Raw genomic sequence first — 25964 nt, 5'->3', positions numbered from 1 at the left:
GGACTAAACCAGAGGGAGACTAGAAACTATCTCAAGTTCCCTTATGCTCCTATACTGAATATTCATTACAGAGGTGTATTTTTACCTAAATAGAGGAGTTGTCCCTGGCTATCTGGTATTTTTTCAGTTGTCCTCTAATATGAGTATAAATGGATCAGGTGAATGAATGCCTGCTAGGCAATCTATTAGACAAAGTCAACAGTAACAAAGTGATTCACCTATTACTTACTACTTTCTTCCTTGAGCCATTGGTTTTCCCATCTTTTACTTCAGAAATTAGTTCTTCAAGTCTATCCAATATTCTATTCTTAGAATGCCAGAACATCAATAAATTGTTGTTGGCTTTGTTCTTAAGAACTTAATTTAAATTGTATTCACTCTTAGAGTGTATATTTTTCTATCCTTTATGTCTCATGTGGTCCTGATGGTGTACCTCACAGGAAAACTCACTATGATAGAAAAGAGACACCCTGGGAGAGGAGAAAATAAAGAGTACGTCATTTTATTCTATGTGATGGAAGTCAACTGAATGCAAACTAACTGAATGAAATTGCCGGGAAACACTTATTTAGTTTTGTTTTATGGCTAAAACCTGTCTCTAGAATTTAATATTTTATATCAGAATTTGACATAAATGTGATCTCAGATTTGATATCATAATTAGAGTTCTACCAGTTTTAGGCTCAAAAATATTATAATATTATGCGATTTGTCATGATAAAGTCCCTAACTATTGATGTCGCTACCCAAATCTGTACCACTGTTACCTAGCATAGTGTTTCTCCATTTATTGGCAATTGACTACATTTTTACTGGATCTTCTTCCATAAAAGCCAGGTTATAAAATTGAAATGCAAACTAATGTTGGAAAAAAGTAGAGTTCCCATGACTAATTTATTTACACATTCAATTAGATATGTAAATTTATCTGTGTAATTCTTTCTCTGGATTTAGCTTATTTTTCCTTATAAAGATAGAATTAGTGTGAACATATGGACACTTGTACCACAGCATGGATTAAAAAATTCATAGGGACATAATTAATTGGAATACGAAGAAACAGCTTGCTTGTACAAGCATAGTAAAATACAAGATAATCATTTTCGACTAATTTATGGTCTAAATATTTGAAAGATAAAGATGACTAAAAAACAGTTGGAAATCATTCTTTTGCCTTCAAGCAATGTATTGAAATTTATGAGGAAATAATTTTGGTAAAAGCATAAATCAATGTATAAAGTAGGAAAGAATGTAACTAATAATGGCAGAAATTTCATTTTTTTCTATTGCATTACTATGTTTACCTTGTGAAAGGCTTGTAGCCTTTTGAAAATTAAAGTCTTCCAAGCATTTTCAAGAATAGATAATGCTGTTGATCCTTCCATATTTTACATTTATTGTAGCTATCAGAAATTTATAGACATTTACATTTCAATCAGTCTTTTTATACTGGAAACAGGAATGATATCTTCATAACAAATTTTCACAGCTAGTTTAAAAATAAGTCAGCTGACTGGTGTTAATTCTATTGCTAAAATAGACATTTGTCAGTTGGAAATGTTTTGCTTCTTTAAAATTTAAAGGTGTGCTAAATTAAACTTCTGTCAAAAGAAGTTTTCTAAGTTTTTATGAAAAATATTACATTTCCTGAATTAATTGGATTCATCATAAAATAAAATGGAAGAAAAAAAACTTTTATGTCAGTTTAAATCTATTTTATAAAGACCTTGAGTTGCCTATCAGTACAGTGAGTTATATTTCTCTAAATAAATTTTTTCATATACATATAACACAAACAAGCAATAGAGACATATACCAAAAGTAATAGTTACACACCAAACGATGCATCCTATATGTGTTTGTCATTGACGTGTTTGAATTGTTTTCAGTTTTATCTACAGATGCAAAATGGAATGTGTTTGTGTTTTTTGTATAGCTCTGTGATTAAGTAGACATAAGATAATCTTTTGAGACAAACTGACCTGAATTTGAATCTTAAATCTACCATTTACTAGCTAGTCTATCTTGGATAAGTTACCTATCCTTTCAAATTTTTTTTTTCTTATGTGTAAAAGGGAATAATACCTCCTTGGCTGCATTGTATGGTAAGGAATAGTGATATATACAAAGTGCCTAGAACATTGGTTAGCACATATAATGTATTTTATCTGTACGTGCAAATATGACTTCAAAGATGAAGAAACCTAATAACAAAAGTTAGTTTTTGCAACACCTGTGCTTAGGCCAGGAAATTCCCTAGGGAAGAGTTAGATTACAAACAGGGTGAGACAGCACTTTAATTTATAGCCTCTAGAGTAGATTCTAATTCTATTGTTTTATTATGAGAAATGACAGTTAAGGGAGAAGGAATTAGGAATAATCAACGTACCAGACATAATCTTGAACTGTATGTGCACTGTGTAACACATACATCTGCCTGAGTAAGGTGATAGACTAATGATTTATCAGTCAGCAGATTAGTATTTTATGATTACTCACCCATCCTAGATAAAGGAAGGAGAGATATTTGGTAGCCATGCTTACTTCCATGGCCTCTTGATTAAATATTTTTTTGGTACATAGATGTAATTGTTTTGTGTATTCAATGGTTCTAAAAAGGCAAATATCTAACAAAGTGGCAATATATTGAAATGGATAAATCTGATGTCTAGAATCACATGACATGGTTTGAAATTCATACAGTACTACTTCCCAGTTGGTTGACTCTCCATACATGATTTATACGCTCTGTGCCTCAATTTTGTTAGTTATGAAAAGAGTTATGTACTTTTACTTCCATCAATATTGTGAAGATTAAATGATAACTTCTGTCCTCACGTTGCTTTGGTTCAAATTTCTGTAGCACTGTTTTTTTAATCTAATTTTGAAAACGTTACTTAATATCTGTCTCAGTTTTTTATTTTTTCCTAGTCTATAAATTGGACATACTAACAGAACAAACCTATTGCTGTTAGGATTAAATGTATAAATCTATATAGACTAGACCAGTGGTTAGGGCATATTTCATGCTCAATAGCTACTGGGTATTATTATTAATATACACACCTGAAGAAAACATACTCTATGTATATAGAGTTTATGTATGAGGATATCTAGGTATGTGTGTGTGTATATATATATATATATATATATATATATATATATATACACATACATACATACATACAAAATAAGAGTGACACATTTGTGTTGGGAAGAAAACACAACATTTGGAAAAACAGAAAATTTGGAATTCCTAAATCATGTTGTATATCATTGTGTTTTTATAGAGAGCTTCCCCAAACACAGTACCCAGCATTCAAGTGCCTCTATTTAAAAATATCTCGATTCCTGAATCATCTACTGACTGTTTTAACTCTCTTAACCATAACCTGTAAATATGCCAGGTCAGTTCTACCAGAGGTCTTACCATTGAAGTTTAGTTGAGAGAAATGATCATTTTAGACTGTCTTCTAGACAGCAGAATTGGTGAAATGCTTTACATGGAAAAAAAATATATATATATATATACTAATCTATATCTCAAAGGGAGAAATTAAATTATATTTTAAGAGATTAAATGAAACCACAGAACAGGAGAGATGTGCTATCAATTCATTGACAGTTTACTCCTCTACCTTAAAAAACAAAGCAAAACAAACAAACAAACAAACAAAACCTCTTCTTCAGCTTACTTTATGTATTCAAGGGTTGGCAGCTATTAAATACGAAGATGTTGTAAAAGTGAAAAATAATGTAATACTTTTTTTCTATTAAAAACTGTAAGATGAATACATGGTTATATAATAAATTTACTAAGAAGGCAGTAGAATTGCTTTCTCAAAAATTTTGGAACTTTCCCTTCATCTTTAATATCGGGATGTTTGCTTGGCTTATTAGTCTCACAAAATTATTATGAAATTTAATAGAGTAATCGTTACAAAATCAGATTTTCATTGAGTCACTAACCTTTTAATTTTATCTAGAGCATCTTAAATTTAGTGGACTATGTTGTCCCAGTCATGACTTCCCTGATTATGACAAAATATCACTAAATTTTAGAACTGAGTTTTGTTTAGTGCTTGCTCTCATTTGCCCATAATGTATTAAAACTAAACAAAAATTGGGAAAATAATACTTATTCTATTTAATCACAGGTAGAGTGTGTTTTCTTTTCCTTCGTATTTTTAAAATGATACTCTTTATTCATATTGGGATAATATGAATTCTTTGAGATGATGACAGAAGCCCTTTCCAGATCCAGAGAGAAGGCACGTGGTGTAATAGATGATCTGTAAGCTTTGATGGAAGTAGCCCATTGCTGACAACTACCATTGGCATCTATAAAGCTATGGGGATATAACTAAAATTCTTTGTAAAACAGCTATAATAATAATATTTGTGTCATAGGCCATTGTTAGAACAAACAGTAATATGTATATATACCATACAACAATTTCTACAACATGGGGATAATCTTCAACATATATAGGTCATCATAATTATTAAAACAGGATAGGCCCAAACATTTATTTATTTGTTTGTTTATTTATTTATTTATTTAATTTCTGCATTTATGTCTTATCTATTCATACACCAACATGATATAGTCATATATTTATGCTATAAGTTAAAGTGAATTATAATGAGTTTTTAAGATTTATATATCTTATTTCGAAATAGCAGTTAAAATATTTGAGGCTCTGAAGAGCAGATGCAGAGCATTGCTTCTGTAAGAGATTATGAAGAAAAACATAATCACCGTGAAAATACCTTCAAATGCCAACTCAGAGAATCATAAATATAATGTGAACTTGTTGTTAATTATATCCTGGTGCTTCTTCTTGATTCCAGATGTAACAAAATCATTCTGCATTTATTTTTCCTTATAGAAACATTTGATGCTTACCTGATAACTTACTTGGATAAATATTGATGCATTATATGTACTTAAATATTTTTCAATGCTATTTTCATTGGAGCACACTGTACGTCAGATTTGTAAATATGTGAAAATAATCATCTTTGAGGGTTTCATGGATCAGGGAAGAATGCATTGCATTAGTTCCCTATTGCTGTTGGCTGAAATCAAAGAGTCAGTGGTTTGGTTTCTTCTGGGGGCTCTGGGGAAGAATCCATTCCTTGTGTTTTCAAGCTTCTAGCGGTTACTAGCATCCCTTGACTAATGGCTACTTCACTCTACTATCTGCTTCTGCCATCATGTTGCCTTTCTATCTATCTGACCTTCCTATGTATTAATAACTGCTATAAGGATTCTTGTGATGATATTGTACCCACACAGCTAATCCAGGGTAATCTCCCTGTCATAAATTGCTTAATTTAGGCGCATGTGCAAACCTCCTTTTGTCATTAAGATAACATGCACAGGCTCCAGATGGTAAGCCATTCAACCCAGCACAGTCCACCCTCTGGCCCCCAAGGATTCACATCCATTCACATGCAAAATACATTTAACCCATCCCAACATTGCCAAAAGTCTCAACTCATTACAATAGCTCAAAATCCAAAATCTCATCTGAATACCATCAGTTCAGAAGACCCAAATCTCATAATCTAAATCATGGAATTCAGTAATAGTTGAAATGGTCTGCTCCATCCTGGGGCAAAATTTCTCTCCATCTGTGGACTTTCAAAAATAGAAAACAAGCTATCTGCTCCCGAAATACAATAGTGTGATGAAAATAAGATGCAAGTTATAGATATTTCCATTCACAAGAGGAGACAATGAAAGAAAATAAAGGAGTGACTGGTCCCAAGCAAATTTAGAAATCCACGTAGACAAAATCCACTAGGTTTTAAAACCTGAGAATGCTATGTGGCTGTTGGTTCTACCATCTGTGCCTACAGATCTGCTGCCTGAGTCAATTTCCCTATTTTTTTTTTTTTAAGGGTAGTGCATATTTGCAGCTGAGTAGTTCTATCAGTCTTGTAGTCTTTTTCTTGCTTCTATAATTTTGAAGCGGTCTAACAGCCTTCTTTAATTTTATCCTTTCTCTGTCCATTTTAGTTCAAGCTGGCAGTATTCCTGTTAATATAACATTCTCAAGAACCTTGCAGTTCTCCCATGTATATCACAGGGATTAACTTCATTCAACAAAAGGCTCCTCCACAGATCTTTTGTAAATAACCCCATCTGTCTTCCTGGCTTCTGCTGAGATGGTTGAGCCACATACCTAATCTCTTCAAAGAGTCCTCTAGTGATTGAATACTCTGCATTTTTTTATCCTTTGACGGCACTAACTGAAAATTGTTGAGATACATCTATGGCTTTGTATTCTAGAGCACCTTTTCCTGACAGTGCATCTCCTAATTGTGAAATCTTTTGAAATCAGGATAAGTTGGTAATTTTCCAAATCATCAATTAGTAGTTTAATTTATTTTGCTGAACAGTTCTTTCCTGAATTTATCTATTTCCTTTTGCATTTTACTATAAGCAGTGAGAAGACAACCAGGCACACCTTCAACACTTTGGTTGAAAATCTCCTCAGCTAAATAACTGAGTTGATTGCTTATAAATTCTGTTTCCACATAACTGGAGCTCACAGTAAAGGATCTCCTTTCTTCCAGTTTTAGTAACACATTCCTCATTTCCTTCTAATTTCTCACCAGAAACACACATTTAACATATATATTTCTACCAACAGTTTATTTTTTAATGATTTAAGTATTCTCTAAGGTAATGTAAGTTTCCTCTAACGTGCTCCTTACTTTCGTCTGAGCCTTTACTAGCAGCTCATTTAACATCCACGTTTCTATTAGTAGTCTGATCAAGGAAGTAGTGCCTTTATTCTATCATTGTTCCTCAAAATTCTAGCTTGTTCCCATTACTCAACTCAAGCCACCTCCACATTTTTATGTATTTATTTTAGCAGCACCTTCCAGGTACAAAATATGTATTAGTTTTCTACTGCTGGAGGCTAAAATCAAAGTGTCAGCAGGGCTTCGTCCTTCTGGACACAGCAGGGGAGAAATTTTATCTTGTCTTTTTGAGCTTCAAGCACTAGCTAGCGTTGTTGAGTTTGTGTCCACATCACACATACAGAGTGCAAAGACCAGCAAAGCTTCCCATCCACATTTACCCAAGAAATAATTTTAAGTAAATAATATGCACCAAACACTGAATCTAAATGTGAAAAAAGGAGAGAAACCTTACATCAAGTATCAAATATATTGTTATTCTCATAACATACCTTAAATGAGATTTCCAGATTAAAACAAAACAAACAGAAAAAAACCCTTCCTATCTGACTTCATATTTACAACAGTTTAACACTGTTTTAATGCACTGATAAACAATTCTGTTACATGTCCCATTAAATATATTATCCAATCAACTAAGTTATGTAAGAGAATGTTCCTACCCTCAAAATCACAAGGCAAATTGTATTTAATTATGCTTATCATTTTAAAAGGACACATGTACTTGAAAAATTTCCTAAATATTTAGTCTTTTTCCGACTTCAGCATCTAGTCTGGTTATATGAAGGTTGAGGGAAAGTTTTGCACAGGTATCATTAGAGCTGAAAAGGAGTATCATTAGAGCTGAACCAAAATTCAACTAATATATTTATGAAGTATTAAGTTATTTTTCTCATGCTTCCTTTAATTTCTGAATGCCAGGTCAATTGTTACTATTACATATCAAACAAGTTAATTATAAGGCCAATTGCTTAGTGCTCTCCAAGAAATTCTTTTTTGCCATCTATTGTTTTGATTTTCCCAACATTTTCTTTTCTGTATTTTTCTAAAACTGTTTTTATAACAGATTAAAATGTACTTAAATGCTAGTTGATAAAAACATGAGCTAAGCAGATTGCCAATGTTATTGCTTGTAACCTCTCATCTCAACCCAGTCTCTCACAATTCTGGTTCATCAACACTCCCATTTTGTTTCAGGAAATGATGTCCCGAAATTGAAGAGCACCCAGTGCTGTTAAGGCTCCAAATTGACCACACACATGCTTTTTTCCTCCGTTACTTCATTTTGATTTTTACTTCTATCCACTTTCCCTTCTGCATTTTTTCCTGCTCTGAACCTGAGAGGAAGTAACCAGGACACAGAGAGCAAGTATGCAGAATTCAAAGACACTGATGTTAATCCTTCCCACAGAGGGACTGAGTTGAGGACCTTTCACAGTTTGTAGTGGAAAACTGTAAATGTCTATGAGTTTATTAGAACTCTCCTTTCCCAAATTCTATTGAACTGAAAAAGAGTGAAATATTAAAAATAGTAGGATTGGGGAGATCATTTACTTGAATCCTTTGCTTTTGTAGACAAAGGCATCCAGAGGAATTCAGGGACTTGACCGAGAGAGTCCCAAGACAGGAATTTGAACTTACTGACTCAGTTGAGCATTCTTTCTGCTGCATTTTACATCCTCTGTCAAGTTAACAATACTATGCACTTAGTTCTAATGTTCTACTTTACCGTATTAGACAATTTCGTTCCCAAATCTTACCTTCAAGAAATCCAAAAATCTAGAATATTCGATTTAGTCACAAATCTTAATATCCTGATAAAATAGATATAGATGCCTTATAGATATCTAATATGGATGAAATGAAAGGAAATGTAGAATGATAAAATAATACATTATTAAAATTTAGGTGTTTTCTTTTACATAATTTGTAAAACTAGTGTTAATTTATTATATTAACCAGGTCCTCCCTGTATTAGGGAGAGGCTAATACAGATGATTGCTTTTTTAATTTTTTAAAATTCATTAAGAAAATACACAAGAACTTTAAACAATGATGTTTTTAAGATATTAAAAGTTTACCCTTATATGACTGGGTTTGAGGCTCAATGTTTCAATATTTGAATTAAAAAACAAAATACCGTCCTAATCTTCCCCCAACAACTAGATTATAGTATTAATTCATTTAGTAAATAAAAGTATATTTATTGGTTATACCTCCAAGCACATGTTTCATAAATGATTAGGAAGGTTGATTCATACTTTGGATTCAAATGTATCCATAACACTACCCAGAAATCTTGCAATATTTTTCTATTTAGTTTTTGGTCTCATTCTCTATAAATACTGTTTTATATCTTCACTACCTTCCTCAAATTGCAAACAGTCCCTTCTGATGCCTCTATTTTTTATGGATGTGCATCGTATTCTCAATTTATCATAGTCTTAACCTGGAACTCTTTTCTCCTGCATCTGTATTCGTCCTGTCTTTCCATCTTGTGTTACAGTAGGAGGAATGTGCGTCCTATGAATGACTGCAGTTTTACATCCATTTCTTCTTATGTCCTCAGAGATTTTACTTTGCTCTCTTCTTTATCCACTTTATTTACTGGACTTTCAATGTCTCTCTCAGGACAAGTCATCCCCATTATTATCTACACGCATTCTAGTTTCTTCCATTTTAAAAATAACAAGAAAAATAAAAGCAATTTCTTTCTTGACCTCACAAATTTCGTAGCTATCCGTAATGTTCCCATCTCTTTCAGAATCAAGCTTTTGAAAAAGTTTGCTACAAATATTGTCTGTAACTGAATCTGATTCACAATTCTTAAAGTTCAAAATACTATAAAATATTTCAAACAAACTGAAAAACAGAGAACAATATAACCCTTAGCCATGTACCCCCACACCCCTAGATTTAGTTTATATTGATATTTTGCCGTATTTGCTTCGTATCATTTTCCCAAAGAAATATCATATTATGGGTACAATTAAATCACCCCTCATTTAATTTCTATCCCTAATTCCAAAGGTTGGCTATTATCTTGAAGTAGGTATGTACCATTTCCACTTCAAATCTTATATTTTATAATATTGTATCCATAAATGATAGTGATATTGTTTATATATTTTATATCTACATAAATCATATTCAAATATTCATATTGTTTTGTACATAAATTAATACCTGGAATCTAGAACACTTATAATGTAGTGATACAGAGCATGAATATATCAAAATTGGTTTATTCATTCTCATATTAATGAATATTTAGATTGTCCAGTTTTCACTCTTGTAAACAGTTCTACAATAATCATGTTTGTTTATATTTATTTGCTTCTGTGACAATTTTTTTTCTTTAGAAGAGATAGTATCTTTAACAAAGGGTGCAGTATCTTTAACATTCTAGGGATAATCCAATTATTTTTCAAAGAGTTTGAACTTTGATACGTTTATACTGATATCAGCAGTACATGGGTATTCCTTTCTTCTCCACATCCTTAACCACATGTTCTAATCAAACTTTGAGATTTTGGCTTATTTGAGGAATATGAAATTGTCCTTGTGCGTCTTATTTATTACTGCACAGAAAATCACTCCAAAGTGTACTGGCTTAAAACAGCAAACATTGATCTTATAGTTTCTGTGAGGCATGAATGCAGGCTTAGCTGGGTATCTCTGCTTCAGGTTCTCACACAGGCAGCACTCGGGTTAGTCGGAACTATGTTTTTATCTGAAGGCTTCATGGTGGAAAGATTTACTCCTAATCTTACTCATATGGTTATTAGCAGTATTCAGTTCTTTGTGTTTATAATGTGGGTGATGTACAGTGATCCTCACTGACTTTTGGAAGAGACCTCCCTCAGTTCTCTGCCATATGTGGGTTTCTATAGAGCAGCTAGTTTCACTCAAAGCAAGCAATGACGTCAGAGAGCATACATACAAGAGAAGTCATAAGTCATTTTTTGTAACCTTATCTCAGAAAGAGACATTTCATCATTTTTGTCATACTTTATTAATTAATACCAAATGACTAGGTCCAGTCTACACTCAAGAGAAAGGGATTATACACAAGCATGAACACCAGGAGGCAGGTATATTAGAGGCCATGTTGGAGGCTGCCAACCACAGTATTTCACTGCAGTGTTGTCACATTTTCTTGATTATTAGTGGGACATTTTTCATATGCTTTTGGCCATTAAGCCTTCTCTTTTGTGAACTACATGATTATATTTTTCCCACTTTTTTTATCTAGTTACATTTTTGTTTGCTTTACTCTTAATTCATATATATATATATATATATATATATATATATATATATATATATTCTTGCTACTAATCTTGGTTAGTCTTATGAGCTGGAACCCATTCACCTTTTAGCCCATTTTGACTTGATATCCTTAACCACCCTTTTCCCCTACCTATATTACTAAAAACACTCTTGTAAAGTCATCATTGATTTTTGTAATGTTAAATTCAATGGATGCTTTTCAGTTCCCATCTTAATTGACTTGTTGGCACATTTAATACAGATGAATAGTTTCATTCATTTATCTTAAAAAAATATTTTTGGAGTCGCAGCTTTTGTCAGGTATATTGTTCTTGATTTTCATGACATTATCATATATAGTTTTTTTTACCTTCCACTGTGGCTACTATTTGTCAGCATCATTTACTGACTTTTCTACTTCTACTTGATATCAACATATTTGAATTCATAAGGATTATCTCTCACATTCCCTCCCTGGTGATTTTATTCAGTCCTATGGATTTACCTTCATCATTATGCCAATAATTCTCAAATTTATATCTCCAAAACCATGTCACCAATCTTCTACATAATGTACAATGTCTGACAATTACCTCATTGCTGAATATCACTGTGGTCACCTTCGAAGTACTCCCCTTAGGAAGCTGTGCACCAATGCCAGAGCCTAGTCCACACTTCAGATAAATTTTGGAATTCTCTTTCTGCAATAGCCTTTAGAGCTGTTGTCTAAACAGGACATCAAGAGCTGTATTACCCTTAATGTCCTGAATTTCATCAAAATGTCTTTCTTTCAATATTTCCTTTGTCTTCGGGTAAAAAAGGAAGTGATTGGGGGCCAGATCAGATGAATGGGGAGGGTATTCCAATACAGTTCTTTGTTTACGGGCTAAAAACTCCATCATGACAATGCCATGTGAGCTGGTGCATTATCATGATGCAAGAGCCATGAATTGTTGGCGAAAAGTTCAGGTCATCTAACTTTTTCACACAGCCTTTTCAGCACTTCCAAATAGTAAACTTGGTAACTGTCCAGTTGGTGCAAATTCATAATAATAATCCCTCTGATACAAAAAGAAAAACACAAAAAACAAACGAACAAAAAAACAGTTAGCAACATTCTGCATAAATTCGCAAAATTAATTGTCAGATCTCTTATTAACTTAGATTTATCACAGGCCTCTCAAACTTAATAGGCTTTGGTCTGAAATTTGGTCATTCTTATTCCTGGGTATACCAACTGGTGATACCAGAAAACCAGAAATTATCTATGATACTTTCTTGTCCCTGTAAATAGCCAAGTACTGTGTATACTACTTACTGAAACCTCTTCTATTTACCCATCTTTCTCCAACTCTATAGCTATCATCTTAGCCGTGCTACTTCTTCCCCTAGGGCTATAGAATGGCCTGCCACTTCCATTTTGATGGTTTGCTTCCTCACCTTTTTAAAAACATAGAATCCGTCATACTTTTAATGTAAAAATAATTCATTTTGAATGTAAAATCATTTCAATGTCAAAATAATGTATTAACTTTCTGAGACTTTCTTTTGAGTGAGATTCTGAATCTTCAATGAAAGACCTCATTGATAGACATTACACATAGTACTTAACCTAGCTTTCCTGCCATATTCATCTTCATTTTCCCCTCACTCTGTTGTTCTAGTCACAGTGGGATTCTATCTTTTTTTCTTAAAATTTTAAAATACTTTCAGGATACATATTTTGGAACTCATAATTTTCTCTGCATGAAGAAATCTTCCCCCTTTTGCCTTCCTAATTTACGCTCATTCTTCAGATTTCAGCTGAAATGTCACTTTTGTAAAAATAATATTTCTTGTCTTTCTGGCCTACTGTCTATTAAATGAAATAGTAAATATTCTAGTGTCTATTTCATGAAATTATTTAGTGTTCCTTCAAAATTCATCACAATTTTAATTACACAGTGGTTTACAGATATTTTTGTAATTGTTTGATTAGCATCTGCCTAATTTATTAGTCTGTTAACATCCATAGGCTATGATTATATAACAGCTAAGCTCACATAAGCAGTTTCACATTTATAGATTCTAAAATATCTCTTGGCCCGTATTTGACACTTAATTAATATTTGTTCAGTAAATTGCTGAATATACTGCTAGTTCCAACTCCAAAAGAAGTTTTAATCCCGTTTATACAAAACTAAAGAGAAACACAAAATTGAAAACTAAAATGTGAGCCATGGTTATTAATGAATGTCAACTATAATTTTATATATATGGTCACAGGACATAGAGTACAGCATAAGGAATAGAATCAGTGGAATTGTAACGCTTTATATGATCACAGAGAGTTAGTAGATTGGGGAAGGTGGGTTATCACTTTGTGAGGGGTATAAATGTCTATTACATTGTTTTGTACACATGAAACTAAAAAAAAAAAGACAAACAAAGAATACTCTGAGGGAAAGTTTCATAACCTTTGCTAGCCATCCATTTCCTCATTATTAAGTGAAGGGTTTAACCTAGATTAAGCCTTAGATTGTTTTTACCTCTAAAATTCACCAATTCTAACTCTAGCTCAGGATGAGAAATCAATGTGTTCCTGACTATCAAAGAAAACTTCATGAAGAAATGTTTAATGATAAAAGCTATAATATATGGGGAAGATATAGAAATCAACATAGGTATTCTGTGATAGTGAGTTGAACCAGCTGCCTAGAGTAAAGGACTATTTTGGATTTTCATGGGACAGATGATTTGCAGGAAGCCATTTTCTAAGGCACCTAAAAATGAGGACATGGGTTTTGAATTGATCTCAGTAGCCACAAGACATTGTGAGATTTTGAACAGTGGTGCAACATGACTGTGGATTATTGTAAAAATAAAACTCCATTCAATTCAATAAACATGTATTGATTTTTGGCTATGTGATGGGCACTGCTAGGCACCAGGGATACAAACATGAATGAAACACTTCCCTTGCCTCTGTATACCTCAAAATAGTGGGTGACATTCTTAAGAATGGATAATTATAATATATCACAAAAATTTATAAAAAAACTATATATACAAGGTATCTATACATATATATGTATATATACACACACACATATATGTATATATAACTAAAAATACAATATGTTCATATGTGTTTCATAACAAAAGGCAGTTTTGTATGGTGGAAAGATGATGGTTCATGTGCATATTCTTTGAAGAAGCAGCACTACTTATAGGAATATAGCCATATTGGAGAGATGTAGGTGTAAATAACTGCACATTATTTACAACTTGGTAACTTCATCTCTTTACATCACCTCTTCAAGTCTCTGTTGCTTTATATGTAAGAAAAATAAAAGATTGATGAAAGGATTGGAAGCATAAATATTACAAAATTTGAAAAACAGATCAGTCTACAAATGGAATCACTATACATTTCAACTAAATCAGTGAGGGAATGATGCAAAATTAAATAAAAAACATAAAGACACTTGCTTCACCATTTTTGGAAAAAAATATAAATTTCTAACTTCTGCTAAAACAAATATACTTACAGCAGATGTATTTAAAATAGTTAAAAGCTCATTTCACCAAGTGGAGCATTTTTAAGTGTGCCATGTATATTATCTCATGCAATACTTGAACAGTCCCCTTAAGAAGGTATTATCTTCATCCTCATTGGCAACACAAGGAACCAAGACACTGACAGATTCAGTAGATTATCCAATGTAATGTAGTTCATTATTATTTTAACTCAAGGACTCTGGATCATGAACATGACTTTTCATTACTATGTTCTTCAATTTCTTTAAAAGCTTGAATTGAAAAATCTATAAATTTCGGATTAAACGTGTAATATTAGGAATAGTTTATGAAAATTGTTTACATAACTTTGACATGAATAAAAACCTCCTTAAAGCAAGAAACAAAGCCACAAACCAAAAGTATGTGAATGTGACTTCAGAATAATTTCAAAAAGTGTTTTATTGTGAATCATGCTTGAAACATAACAAAACAAAAATGTAACAATGGAAGGAAATATTGGCAGTGTATACAGTATAAATTATTATTACTGACATACAGAGAGTTTCTGCACATTTCAATAAGAAAAAATAGGAAAAGTTCAAAAGATAAAAACACCAATGCACAGAGAAATAAAAAGTAAAAGTCCCAAAATATATTTTAAAATCATAAGTGAGTGAAAATGTAAATCACAATAAAAAGAGACCACTGATTAAACAATATTAAAATTATATAGTGTTGTTGAAGGCACTCACATACATCGATGGTGTGTTTATAAATTGCTCCATAGTTTCAGGAGGGCAATATCTAGTATCTATCAATATGTTTAGTGTATATTTCCCTTGATAAAGCAAATTATGTTCTTGAAATCTACTCAGTACAGTGTAATAGTTAGGACTTTGCTTTCAAAAGATGAAGTCAGTTTCCTGGTGTTCCATTGTTATGTGTACCCTTAAAGAAATTCCCCAGGGTGGCCAATTAGCTCAACTGGTTGGAGTGTGGTGCTAATAACACCAAGGTTTGATCACATGGGCCACCGTGAGCTGTGCCCTCCTTGGAAAAAAAAAAAAAAGAAGAAGAAATTCCTCACTTTCATAAGCTTCAAATTACTCATTTGAAAACAATCTAGCAATAGCAAAATTGCCTTACAGGGTTGTTCTGTAGATTAAATTAAATCATGCATGTAAAGTAATTAACATATTTTAGGAGTTGATAACTGTTAAAAGTTATGATTATTAATTATACTATAGATATGACTTAAATGTGAAGGACTAGCTTTATGAGAATGTTTATTGTACTATGAATGTAATAATTTCTATTAATAGTATGTAATGCAATGTTGTAATCATGGCAGTTATCTTTGTAAAATGGTGGAGAATAAATTGGTTCTCTGAAGACAGGAGATTGACACATGTTGCACTATGTTAGAAAAATTACATATGCAATGGATCAGATTCAAAAGTTTTGTAATAGTTAATAGGCAAGCCTTAAAATGCTTATTGAATATGTACTTGTAATTCTTTAAAAAGATGTGGTAAACACTAAAATACAAATTCATAAAGAAAAAGTCAACTTCTCTCTCTACATGAAAATGATGAGTTGATATTTTATAACATCGTATATTTTTATTTCAGAAAAAAATCATGGCATTTCCCTTATTTATAAATATGTTTGTGAAATATGACTGGGCAGTGTGTGCTATGATGACTCTGATGTATTATTAACAATGGAGAGGAAGGCATTGAAACATATGGCAGTAAGCCTGCATGTCAATCTGAATGAGATATATTCAGTATACTGACCATGCTTCTGCCAATGGATACATTCTGCTTAACATTTTTATCAAAGTTGGAGAGATTTTAGAGGTATGAATCTTAAATTTGCAGATCTCACACAATTGCATAGGTTGAATTATATAGATGATATAGTCAAGATTTGAAATTATCTAAAGCATTTAAGGCACTACATTAGAATCAAAATTTATTTAACAAAGATAATTGTAAATTGCTTAAAGCTGAGAATATCAATTGCACAATTACAGAAGAAGTTTATATGACAAACTATTATTATATTGACATACGGTCCAAATTGTGATGGAACTGTTCTTAAAAAGTATCATGTTGTTCTTCCAGCTTGCCATTGTTCTCAGTGTTCAGATTACTATATTCCATTTCGGACAGCACATTTTAAGAGAAATATTGACATATTGAAATATGTCCAGAAGGCATATAAAATGTGTTACAGATTTAAGACTTGAAGGAAGTAGGAATGTTTACCCTGGTGAAAAGGAAATTGAGGGGAGTTGTGATAGGTCTATTCAAACATCCAAAGGGTTTCCTCGCAGAATAGAAAACAGAATTGTGATATCTAGTTGAACAGTGCAGCTGAAAGCTACATGAATGTGAAATTCATTTTAGAACAGACTTCCTCACAATAAGAGATGTTCAGCATTGCAGTAAACTTTTTAGTATTAAAATTATCATAGCTGGAAGTACTTAAGTAGACAGTAGGAAAACTGCCTTCAGCGTTGTAGGAAAGGCTTTGTTTATAAGAGAAAGTTGGATTAAATTACTTCTAAAATTTATTTTACTAAAAGAGTCATAGTAAAATGAAATGAAAAGAACAATGATCTTGAAGCAGAAAACTTTCTTCCACATCAAACTTACTCTTCCACTCACCCATGTTTTAACACAATTTGCATTGATACAAGATTGCTTTGGGGGTAGAAGAAAGTCAGTTAATGATACCCAAAAGGAGACCAGCAAAATCAGGTCTTTAGAGTAGAATGGAATACTTTAACTAAGGTGAAAAAGAAAATCCCATCGTCAGGAATCATTCATGATGAATTCTTCTTCCACTGTAATATTTCCAGTTACATGTTTTAAATGCTATTCATCTCCCATGAGCTATGGTTATTTAAAATTTTAACTCTAGATATTTTTACCAGATTACATGAATGTTTTTGTGAGACCCAAGCATTACTAACGCAGCCCTCTGATCAAAAAGGACTTTCCCAGTTTGATTTTGTAACCTCTATTTCAGGAAGGAGCTCAGAAGAGTAGAAATAACATTGTAGCATAGACTGAACTTGAAGCCTAAGCACCTCCATCCATCTCATGATCTCTTTCCTTCATGGACACTGTGCCCCCCTGTGCCCCCCACAAACCCTTGGTGCCCTCAAGCTTTCCCACTGTATTAGAAATGTCACTGAGTGGTTACTGTGATGAGGACTGAAACTCTTTTTCTACAAAAGCTGGTTTCTTTAGTTTCCTCAAGGAAACCTTTTTGTCATCTAGTTGTATATAGTAGAAGCTGCATCAGATCCTGAAACACTTGGAGTCTTGAAAATTGAGAGTTGGTGATATATTCTTATTATTTTCTGGGAGCCCTTTTGGCACCTTCTAGACAAATTCCAGTCCTTGTTTATTATGCTCTCACCCTATACTTTAATTTTTTTAGCACTTAATCACAACTGAAATTAATTCGCTGTTTTTATCAATGACATTTTTATTCAGTTGGTGCAAAAATAATTGTGATTTAAAAGGTTTAAAAAAAGAAAAATTGCAAAAACCACAGTTACTTTTGCACCAACCTAATAATATCCACTTCCCTGCATAGAATAAATATATTCCTTTGGGGCAGACACTGTGTCTGTCTGGTTTAGTGCTATAATTTCAAGTCATACCCCAATGCCTGGGGCATAAGAGATACTGGAGATGCTCAATGATTGTTTATTGAATGAGTACCATTTTGTTAGTAAAAAAAAAACACACAAAAAAAACAACAACATGGGGTAGACTAAGAAAGGACTTGTATGTTTACTAATTACATTCATATATGTATATGAATATTACACAGACATACACATACACACACACAACCTATTTTATGCCAAATAATGTGCTTTGTATGAGAAAGAATCCTAGAAGAACACAATGGTGTACTGATGTGAATTTGTTTTTAATTATATGACACCCGGAAGTACTAGGTTGCTCTTCTCCACCCACTATACTTCCCATCTCCTATGTGTATCCTGAACCACTGACAGGTATGAGGAAACCCAAGTAATCTTGCTTTAGATACGGATCACTTGAGACTTAGCTTACATTTGAGCACTCCTAAGGGATCAGGCTGACACCACAGTCTGCTGGACTTTGCCTGAGCTCCACCCTTGCTTGCCCTTCATTGCTTTGATGCTCTGCCTCCTACAGTCCCTTACCAGTTTCCCAAGGAAGGACTTCGTCAATCAAACACTTGCACATAAACTCTCATCTCCTGATCTGCTTCAGTGACTCTTAACTTAGAATAACTTTTTCTCCTCCTGTTTGCAATATCTTAGACTCAGTTGCTCTGAGCAACTATTGTAAATAAAATCGTTACCGCTCAAGGATTATTTGAATTCAAGAGCTAGATATTCCTTCAAAATTCTCACCTTACTAATTTTATGTAATCTCTTTAAATCCCAAGTATTTCTATACAACATTAGTTTTGTAAAATTAGTAGTAAAGAGTCTTACCAAAATTTATCTTCTCAAATGAAAAGATCTCAAACATTACAAGGAATAAGAGCTAAACTAACCATAGCACACGATAACATTACATATTAGTTTTAGTCTAATTGAAATACCTTTTATGAGTCCAAATTTGAATAGATTTGGACAGTAATAATGTCAATGAAGTATGAGATTGTTACACTCCAGATATTCCCAGCTATAGTTTTAAGCAGAGTCTGACAAATTTATGAAGCTGTGACAATAAAAAATGACCCATTGGGACATAACTGAGAAACTTCACACCCAATTTCATTTGAAAACTATGTACCAGAGGTTCCAAGGTAAGAGATTCATTTTTTATTCCACTTCACAGGCAAGCTGCACTCTTAATTAGAAAATATTTATTGCCTTTGTATGTCTGTAAAAGGTTTTGCTTTTACCAGAGGAGTCTTGGTCTTCATCCAAAATGTAAAAGGCATCTTAGCCTATCACATTGTTAGAAGAGATATTAAAATATTTAAAGTGATGCTTCCAATCCATCATCTCTGGACCCTCCACAATCACGTCCACTCTTCCCCAAGCCTCCAGCCTAGGTTACATGAAAACAATATAGAGCTTTTGGCATGATATTTTAGAAAATTATTTCTGTAATCCGTCTACCTTATTTTGAGCATTATATAGGATCTTCATTCATTTTGCTTTTTAAATCAACTGTTCTGTGTTTTCATACACAAGTAATGCATCAAATTTAAGAATCATTTGCTCATTTATTTATGGGTTCAATAACAAATGTCCTTTGAGCACCTACTAGGTTCTTGGGACTATGGTAGGTGGTGGACTAAAATGATGAATTAGACACAGTGTCTGCTCTCTAGGAGCTCAAGTCTTAATGAAGAGGTTGACATGTGTGAAAGTAACACAAAGCCCAAATTCGGAAAATAAAAATGCATGTAGATCATAGATTTTTTTATGTATCCATTGAAAATAAATACATTGAGTTTTTAACTTAGCTTTTTAATATTACTCAACAAAAGAATGGCAGAATGTAGCACTGTTTAATAATCACCAAATAAAAATATGGGAAATATGTTATAGAAGTAGCATTCTTAAAGCAATTTCCCATCTTTCATCTGGAAATTAGATCTCAGGCCTTGAAGTTCAGCCTGATTGTCATCTGCATAGAGGCTGACTCCCAGGGAAGAGTCTTGATCTGGGACTTACAGGATATTTATATAAAATTGCAAGTTAGAGGATGGGGCAAGGATACTCCCACAGTAACTAAAGACTGTAAAAACATAAGGGGAAGTGAAAGGATGTATGTATTCAGAAATAACGAAACATTGAATTCTGGTAGAGCTTAGAAATAAGGCTAAGTGACCCATTCCATAACTGCCATGAGCCTTTGAATCTGATGAATTATTGAAATTGGTGTCATGTTTTATAGCTATAATTTCAACCACATTTTGTGCTAGGTGCTATCTCTCTCTCTCTCTCTCTCTCTCTCTCTCTCTCTCTAATACCATAACACGTCAAAATATGTTTTGTTTTCTCCTTAATTTAGATAAGGACATGAATGCACAGAGAGGTTAGTTATTTCATTCATCCATCCATCCGACTGCCCATCCATCCATCCATCCATCCATCCATCCATCCATCCGTCTATCCATCCAACAAATATGTACTGGATGCACCACGTGCATAAAAGAGTGAAAAGAAAAAATATCCCCTGTCCTTACAGAATTTAGACTCTAGAGCAAAGCACTAATATTAAGTAATTCACAAAAATGTGATGGATGTTATGAAGAGGAAATAGAGATTTCTATGAACTGGAAGGAGCCAGTAAGAAGTAAAACTGAAATTAAATACATACTGATAAGTCCTAAAGCCTGTTCTCTTTCCATGACACTGTGCCACCTCAGTTCCTACAAAGCAATTTTTGTCTGTCTGTTTGTTTGTTTATTTGTTTTTGTTTTTCCTCTAGCGTTCCAGAAAAGATGCACCCATCTTTAGGTGGTATAGAAAAATGGTATATGTATTTTTTTCAAGTGATATTTAGGCAAAAAGTGATCTGATTTAAAAACAAATACCAAAAACTTAACAGTACAAAAAATAAACATGGATATAAAGGAAATCTTAATTGAAATTTGATGCGTGTAATCATGCCAATTTGCATATGCTCTGGTTTGTTCTCATTCTGATTTTTACTTATTTCTGATATCTAAAATGGGAGCCTTAGTACTGACCTACTAAGCATTTGACAAGTACAGTATGGTAGTTCATTAAAATATAGATTAGGTTAAGTGATTAGGAAATATACAAGGGAATATGTAAATAATGAAAAACAAAGAGAGGCAGTCTCCTTCCCTCAGGAACTTTGCTTTTCTAATAGTTTGAACCTTATCCATAGTCATGACTCTAGCTAGGAAACACTCTGTAAAATTTTTAGAAATAAAGTAAATGAGCTAAGGGCAGCAGTGTGAGACTTCAAATTACATCAACGGATAAGAAAGCCACCAGGGAATGCTATTATATTTAATGAAGGAAATGAACCAGTGTTGACTGATTTCAATGTTTACCCCTAATTGGATCATGCAGCACATTAATGTGTTTCTCCTATAGTTTGTCTTTCTGGTGATGTATAAGTCAAGGCTAGATCATTTCAAGAAATATAAACCTGACTATGACTAATTTAAGTAAAAGAGGCATAGAGTTTTCCCCAGTGGTTTCAGAAAAACATCTCCAGGAAGGGTTTTTTAGTGGGTCACATGCCCATCTCTGGACTATTTTCTGAGACCAGTGATTGATTTTTCTCAACGTGTATCATCCATGGCATAGACAGGTTGAAAGGCATTAGTAGGTGATAAGGGAGATGCATTGTAGAATAGAAGAAAAAGTCACTCAGATAAATCATATTGTAAAATAACTCAAAGGATGGAGCAGTTGGGAAATCATGGGGTTTGCCACCATAAGATAAAGCTTTAAAGGTTTTCCATGAGCTTGTAGTGTTACAATCAAAGGCCCATTCTTTGCCTCACTCTGGTCTCCACCAAGTCATTCACGACAATATGGTTTCCTACAAAAATCTCGTCCCAGACATCAGCCTACTGATACCTTCCACAGAATGGACTTCACCAAATGCCCATTTTTCTTTTTTTTTTTTTTTTTTGGTTTGTTTTGAATATACTTCTTTTTAATCCAAAATAACATTCTCAGCATTTTGTTGTTTTTATTGTTCTGTTTGTTTTCCTTTGATAACTCCTGGTATCTTCTGCTAATTTCTCTTTCATTTCTTTATGCTTAAATTATAATTTCCTCAAGGGCTCTGTTTTCAATCCTCATGTTTTCTCATTCAACACTCTCTCACTGAGAAAACAATTGAAATCAGAATATATCTGACTTGTGTGATTTTGTTGTTGTTGTTGATTATCAAGTTCTCCTCCTTGCCAGGTATTGTAGTGAGAGATAGAAGCTCAGAAAGGAGATATGATCCTTTCTACTCTTGGCTTTAAATTTTTCCTGTCTATTATTGACTCCCAAATACGAGCCTCCTAGATCAAGTCCTGCACACTTATATTTCCAGAAAAGCAGTATACTCTTCTCCCAAGTGGCCCATTTGAAGCTCAAGGTGTCCCAGATCAGATCCACTAAAAATCTGCTTTGCCCCTGTGTTTTCTCAGTACTCACCAGTATCATCTGCTGATCATCTAATATGTCGTTGATTCTTCCTTCTTCCTCACTGGCCACAGCACATTGGCTCTAACTACAAAATGTTATCTGTATTCTATTTGTATTTCTTTTCCTTTGCTTTAGTACAAATCCAATCCAATGAGTATTTTTGTGAATGAAGTTTTTTTGGAATGTAGCCACATTTGTTAATTTACATATGTTCTATGGCTGCTCTCATGATACAATGACAGAGTTGAGTAGTTGTAACAGAGAACTTGTGCCCAGAAAAGTGTAAAACATTTACTGTGTAGCTCTTTTTCTTTTAGAAAAAGCTTGCTAAATCCTGCTGTCGCGTAAACATTCATTATCTCTCGTCTGGACTAATGCAGTGGTGCTCCATGATGTCTTTTAGTGTCTAATGACCCAGACTGCAATCCTTCTTCCACATCTACTACCATTTATTTTTGCATACTCAATCCTTGCCATGTTATAACCCCAGTTTAAAAACAACTTTGAGGGCTTTCATTGCCTAGATTAAAAAAAAAAAAAATGCTGTATCACAAATGGATAAGAAACTACTCCAAAACTTCGTGATATTCAGGATTGACTGGGCAGTTCTTGTGCTGTTCTCACCTGGTGGGACTTCTGTGGCTTCATTCCCCTAACAGGGAAGATAAAACATACGATGCTGGAATGGCTGGGTGTTTCTTTCTAAGTCGTCCCTACCAGGAGGCCAGCCTGGGCTTCTTTACCTTAAGGCTGGATTCTAAGAGGCCAAGCCCCAATGCACGTTAAGTTTTCAGCTATTACTTGTTGGTGGCCCAATGGATAAAGCAAGTCACATGACCAATTTCAATATCAGTATGGGAGCAAACTATACAAAATGTCAGTCTGCCATGCTTTTTCGAATCTGGTGTGGATTAGGTTTCAATTCCATTTATGATGGATCACATTAGGCATCCCTTTTAAAAGGCTATGGACTCTTATTTGAAGAAAGCCACTTAATATGCATTTTTTTTTACATCCATGCCTGTATTCATTCTTTCTTCTTCCTTGAATTTGTTTCCTTCTCCTACCTTGCTCTTCCAAGTCAAGGCTGCCAATACTAAGAATTCTTCAAAATGTACTTCAAATCTCCCATCTTCTCTGAGACCTTTACTGTCTCTCTATGTAGACTTGATCTTGCCTCTCTGTCAGCATGTAGCACTTATGGCTAGTAAGATAATTCTTACCTTATTGCACATTTCTGTACATCTGTCTCCTGCTGCCTTGTGAGAAAACTTCAGGATAGTAGCTTTGTTTCAATCAAAATTGTGTATATTCAAAACCTAAAATAACACCATCTATTTTAAGACATCTTGAATTCTATCAGTGACTAGGCCAGGAAGTACAGTGGGGACCTGGCACTGTGAATCATTTAATGTCCTAAAGACAATATAAAATTCCAATTTCTCTTTCAGAATACTTTCTAATTATGTAGGATTTTAAAAAAAGAGTGCATAATGCATGGTTGTGACAGAGGGTAAAATTTTGAGCTTTATTTCAAATCACAGGAAACAGAGATGGGGCCAAAATCATTTGCACATAAAATGGAGTGGGATTATGAGCTTATTCAGGCTGGGAAGAAGGTTTTATCTGTGATAATGCCTTAATGCTGAAAAAAATAAGGTGATTTCTTGTTAAATAACATGGACAGTGAGAAAACATGTTTTTTTAAAAGCCCAAAGAAGTTCATTATTATTATTATTATTTAATTAATTATTAGCAAATAGCTTTGACTGAGCAAGTATTGTTAAGCACTTTCTGTTGAATGTGTTGCAATGAGACAGTGCCTTGGAAAAAATAAAAGTGTGCTTATATTTGCTCACATAAACATACAAATCTGAAGGTATGTTTCTATCATTAAGAAGTAAAGTTTATAAAAAAAAAATTATATGCATGTAGATGTGACACATGACAGAAGATCACCAATTACTGCTACAAAAGAATGGAAGTTCTGAGAAGAGCAAGAGAGATGTTCCAGATCAGAATTAGTTATTGACTATAATTTTAAACGTCCTACTTTAAGAGTGAAAACTATTATACAAGTTATACTAATTACACAATTTTGACTAGATAGTAACTTTAAACCAGACCACATACATAATCAGCCCTCAGGTAGAATATAGTCTAATGATATACCTGGCCTGGATCTTTTTTTTTTTTTTTTTTTTTTGTATTAATTATTAACATTTAAAAACTTGGAGATTTCAAGTAAAAAAAAATGAATTTGAACTTCTGAGTTATTGTAAAGTATTAGAAACTTGGCAATACAGGTTCTTCATTCCTCTATACCAGTGATGCTTGAGCTAAGTATTAACTGTCCTTATTGGCAGGACGTGACCTATCCAGCTTCCCTCCACCATCTTGCACTCTACTCAGAGCACGTGCCCTGTTCCATTATCAACTTATGATCTCTTCTAAGTATTGGAGTTAGCAAGCCCTGACATATTTACAATTTATTCTGTTTTGAAAACAAACTAAACTCCTATGGGAATATTAGCAGTATTTTCTCAAATTTTGAAAAATTCTTAGATTCAGTCCCTTTACCAGTCAATAGATATTGTCGCCAATGTGCCCAGGTTATCAGAATGTCTCCCTGAGAAGTTGTTCATTGATCTCCTTGAGAATTTTTTTTTTTTTTTTTTTAATGGTACCTGTTATGTTTTCTTCCCCATGAAACAATTTCTTTGATCAGCTGCTTGGGGCTGATGTTAAAAATAGAATTGAACCAGAAGTAAATTATCATTTTAGCAAGAATGTATTTTTATTTGTTGTACTGTATGTGATTTAAGGCCGTTGTTAAACAGATTGGTGGGTGATAGAACATTCTAGAACATCATTTAAACTTTCTTCTGTTAATGGCAAGAGTTGAGGAAGAGGTAACATGTGAGGGTAACAGACAGATTAGTGATTTGAATAAAGTAGGTTGTTTTGGTTAACAAAAGATTATTTCAGAAAGACAATATATTATTGCATGGAAAGTTATAGTACCTTTAAAGCTACAGGTTGATCAGTTGCCAACAATACATAAACATATAACACAGAGATAATTCCTAAATTCACCAAAAATAACACTATTTTAGTACAGCCTCCAGTTATATCCAAGTTGAACTCATACATGTTTTCAAATTTTGCCTCTTGTTTCAGCTCAAATTAATTAGTTATAAATTACTGAAAAGAGACACATATAATTGAAGCAACGATGAAAGACTTTTGCTAACAATACTGTGAGTAACTTCACAGAGGTCCTTGGAATTTGGTTAATTTGAATTCT

The 25964-nt window shown here is 33.3% G+C and overlaps 1 protein-coding gene across 4 annotated transcripts in view; it reads left to right on the top strand.

The window, feature by feature from the left end:
* The window catches only part of LRP1B (LDL receptor related protein 1B), a 1805568-nt gene that overhangs the window by 457394 nt on the left and 1322210 nt on the right, over positions 1-25964 (top strand). The window lies entirely within an intron of this gene.

Source organism: Rhinolophus sinicus, chromosome 17 (assembly GCF_057876585.1).
Source record: "Rhinolophus sinicus isolate RSI-liver-muscle chromosome 17, RSI-T2T, whole genome shotgun sequence".
Taxonomy (NCBI): Eukaryota; Metazoa; Chordata; class Mammalia; order Chiroptera; family Rhinolophidae; genus Rhinolophus; species Rhinolophus sinicus.
Note: the sequence above shows the minus strand (reverse complement) of the source record. Positions and strands in the feature narration are given on the sequence as shown.